Source organism: Schistocerca cancellata, chromosome 10, assembly GCF_023864275.1.
Source record: "Schistocerca cancellata isolate TAMUIC-IGC-003103 chromosome 10, iqSchCanc2.1, whole genome shotgun sequence".
Taxonomy (NCBI): Eukaryota; Metazoa; Arthropoda; class Insecta; order Orthoptera; family Acrididae; genus Schistocerca; species Schistocerca cancellata.
This window is the reverse complement of record NC_064635.1, coordinates 216,208,773-216,212,708: the sequence shown is the minus strand read 5'-3', so window position 1 is coordinate 216,212,708 and position 3,936 is coordinate 216,208,773. Positions and strand designations below refer to the sequence as shown.

Below are 3,936 nucleotides of genomic sequence, written 5' to 3'. Positions count from 1 at the left end.
CTGTCCACTCCGTTCAGCTGCTCTTCCACGTTCTTTGCTGTATCTGACAGAATTACAATGTCGTCGGCAAACTTCAAAGTTTTTATTTCTTCTCCGTTGATTTTAATTCCTACTCCGAACTTTTCTTTTGTTTCGTTTACTGCTTGCTCAATATACAGATTGAATAACATCGGGGATAGGCTACAACCCTGTCTCACTCTCTTCCCAACCACTGCTTCCCTTTCATGCCCCTCGACTCTTATAACTGCCATCTGGTTTCTGTACAAATTATAAATAGCCTTTCGCTCCCTGTATTTTACCCTTGCCACCTTTAGAATGTGAAAGAGAGTATTCCAGTCAACTTGTCAAAAGCTTTCTCCAAGTCTATAAATGCTAGAAACGTAGGTTTGCCTTTCCTTAATCTTTCTTGTAAGTCAGTATTGCCTCGCGTGTTCCAACATTTCTACAGAATCCAAACTGATCTTCCCCGAGATCGGCTTCTGCCAGCTTTTCAATTCGCCTGTGAAGAATTCGTATTATTTTGCAGCCGTGACTTATTAAACTGATAGTTCGGTAATCTTCGCACCTGTCAACATCTGTTTCTTTGGGACTGGAATTATTATATTCTCTTTGAAGTGTGAAGGTATTTCGACTGCCTCATACATGTTGCTCACCAGATGGTAGAGTTTTGTTAGGGCTGGCTCTCCCAAGGCTGTCAGTAGTTCTAATGGAATCTTGTCTACTCCGGGGGCCTTGTTTAGACTTAGGTCTTTCAGTGGCCTGCCAAATTCTCCACGTAGTATCATATCACCGATTTCATTTTCATCTATGTCCTCTTACATTTCCATAATATTGCCCTCAAGTACATTTCCCTTGTATAGATCCTCTGCATACTCGTTCCACCTTTCTGCTTTCCCTTCTTTGCTTATGTCTGGTTTTCCATCTGAGTTATTGATTTTCATACAGGTGGCTCTCTTTTCTCCAAAGGTCTCTTTAATTTCCCTGTAGGCAGTATTTATTTTACCCTTAGTGATATTTCTACAACCTTACATATGTCCTCGAGCCATCACTGCTTAGCAATTTTGCACTTCCTGTCGATCTCATTTTTGAGACATTTTTATTCCTTTTCGTCTGTTTCGTTTACTGTCTTTTTAAATTTTCTCCTTTCATCAATTAAATTCAATATCTCTACTGTTACAGTATCCGAAGATTTCTACTAGCCCCCGTCCTGTTACCTATTTGATCCTCTTCTGCCTTCACTATTTCATCTCTCAAAGCTACCCATTCTACTGTACCCCTTTCCTCTGTTCTTGTCAACCGTTCCCTAATGCTCTCTCTAAAACCGTCCACAATCTCTGGTTCTTTCAGTTTATCCAGGTCACATCTCCGTAAATTCCTACCTTTTTGCATTTTCTTCTGTTTTAATTTCCTTTTTGCAGTTTCTTCAGTTTTAATCTAAAGTTCATAAACGATAAATTGTGATCCTAATTTCAAACTTGGTTCCTTAATCTCTGTCTCGCCATTATGTAATCTATCTGAAACCTTCCAGTGTCTCCAGGCATTTTCCAAATGTATGGCCGTCTTTCATGACACTTTTAGCAAGTTCCAGCTATGATAGTTAAAGTCTGTGCAAAATTCTACCAGGCGGCTTCCTCTTTCATTCCTTATCCGCAGTCCATATTCACCTACTACTTTTCCTTCTCTTCCTTTTTCTATAATCGAATTCCGTTCAGTCATGATTATTAAATTTTGGTCTCCCTTAACTATCAGAATAATTTCATTTATCGCATCATACATTTCTTCAATCTCTTCATCATCTGCGGAGCTAGTTTGCATATAAACTTGTACTACTATGGTAGACACAAGCTTCGTGTCTGTCTTGGCTTCAAAAATGCATTCACCATGCTGTTTGTAGTAACTTATCTGCGTTCCTATTTTTTATTCATTATTAAATCTACTCCTGCATTACCCTGTTTGATTCTGTTTTTATAACCCCGCATTCACCCTGGCCAGAAGTCTTGTTCCTCCTGCCACCGAACTTCCCTATTTCCCACTATATCTAACTTTAACCCATCGATTTCACTTTTTAAATTTTCTAACCTACCTGCCCAATAAGGAATCTAACATTCCACGCTCTGATCTGTAGAACGCCAATTTTCTTTCTCCTGATAACGACATCCTCTAGAGTAGTCCCCGCCAGGAGATCCGAATGGGGGACTATTTTACCTCCGGAATATTTTACCCACGAGGACGCCGTCCTCCTCTAACTGTAGAGTAAAGCTGCATGCCCTCGGGGAACCTTAGGCTCGTCGTAACTGCCGTCTGCTTCTCGTCTGCTGTTCAGCGAGCTACGTTAATTTGAGTATTAACTGTATTTATCTAACTTTTCCCTTCTTATTCCGTATGTTTTTGCTTTTAGGAAGCTTTAATTGTCGATTGCTAGTAATAGTGTTCCATAGATTTCGTGTTTGTTTTGAATCAGTCAGAGAGAGTCCCTTTAGTCAGCCATAGTGCCAGTAGTGCTAGTGTTTGTTTTGAATACAGTCCAGAGACAGGTAGTGTTTTGTTTTCTACAAGAAGAGTCTAGTAACCACAGTTTAGTCAACTATCAGCCGCCTTTAGTGAATTAGCAGTCTAGTTAAAAGTTGATTAGCTTTCTACAGTAAATTGTTGATTTCTCAGGATGGATAGGATGTGTGACTGCTGTGTACGGACGCAGGAAGAGCTGGCCACTGTTCGCGAATAGCTGAACGTGCTGATGGCCGCGGTCAGCCGTCTTCAGGCTGCTGCCTCGGAGCGTAGCGGCAGTGAGGAGTCTGGTGCGTCGCATGGTACACCCCAGGCGTACCAGAGAACCGACTCGTGGCGATAACATATTAGACCTTCTGGTGACAAACACACCCGAACTATTTGAAACAGTTAACACAGAACAGGGAATCAGCGATCATAAAGCGGTTACTGCATCGATTGTTTCAGCCGTAAGGGAAACCCTACTCCAACAACCCTACTCCGTCATCAGGCCACAAGTGGCCCATCGGGACCATCCGACCGCCGTGTCATCCTCAGCTGAGGATGCGGATAGGAGGGGCGTGTGGTCAGCACACCGCTCTCCCGGTCGTTACGATGGTTTTCTTTGACCGGAGCCGCTACTATTCGGTCGAGTAGCTCCTCAATTGGCATCAGGAGGCTGAGTGCACCCCGAAAAATGGCAACAGCACATGACGGCCCGGATGGTCACCCATCCAAGTGCCGGCCACGCCCGACAGCGCTTAACTTCGGTGATCTGACGGGAACCGGTGTATCCACTGCGGCAACGCCGTTGCTCGTAAGGGAAAGGAGACTGCAATTGAAAGGCACCCGTAAGAGAGTTCCACATTGTTCAAAAGGTGTTGGTTAAAAGTTTCCGTCCGTCTAACTAGCGGAAACAGCTGTGCCACGGGTTGTACCCTATCTATAGTGGACCTGCCCGAACCCGCGGAATTGCTCACATGAGCACACTGGAACTTGAAACCTTCAAGAAAAACTCTTTGTATTCGCCGTATCTGTCACGTGAAACCATTTGTAGAATTGTTTATAGTGTTTCATTTAGATTAGATTTAATTTGCACATAGAACTTCAATGGGTAAGCACATTCTAGGTGATACTGTGTAACGTAGTCAAGATTTTTCGTTTATTGATTTTCTGTCATTGATGTATTAGTAGTTGTCATTTAATGATTTATGATATGACTCGCTGAGGAACGTGGTCAAATGAGCTGCGTGGTTGTCTCATCATCGTATCGACACGTTCACTCCCCGCTTCAGAATCAAAGTCAGGATTGAATATAAATTCGCCAAAAGCGACAAGTCCTCATATAAACTGACACTTTCTGTGGCATGATAATCCCTGCACGTTGGCTGAACTAAACTCAGTCAGTCAACACGAGCAGGCACTGCTGGGAGTATGTAGATATTAATG

The 3,936-nt window shown here is 42.8% G+C and overlaps 1 pseudogene; it reads right to left on the bottom strand.

The window, feature by feature from the left end:
• Positions 1-3,185: 3,185 nt before the first annotated feature.
• LOC126107203 (5S ribosomal RNA) lies at positions 3,186-3,303 on the bottom strand (annotated as a pseudogene).
• Between the last annotated feature and the right edge of the window lie 633 nt (positions 3,304-3,936).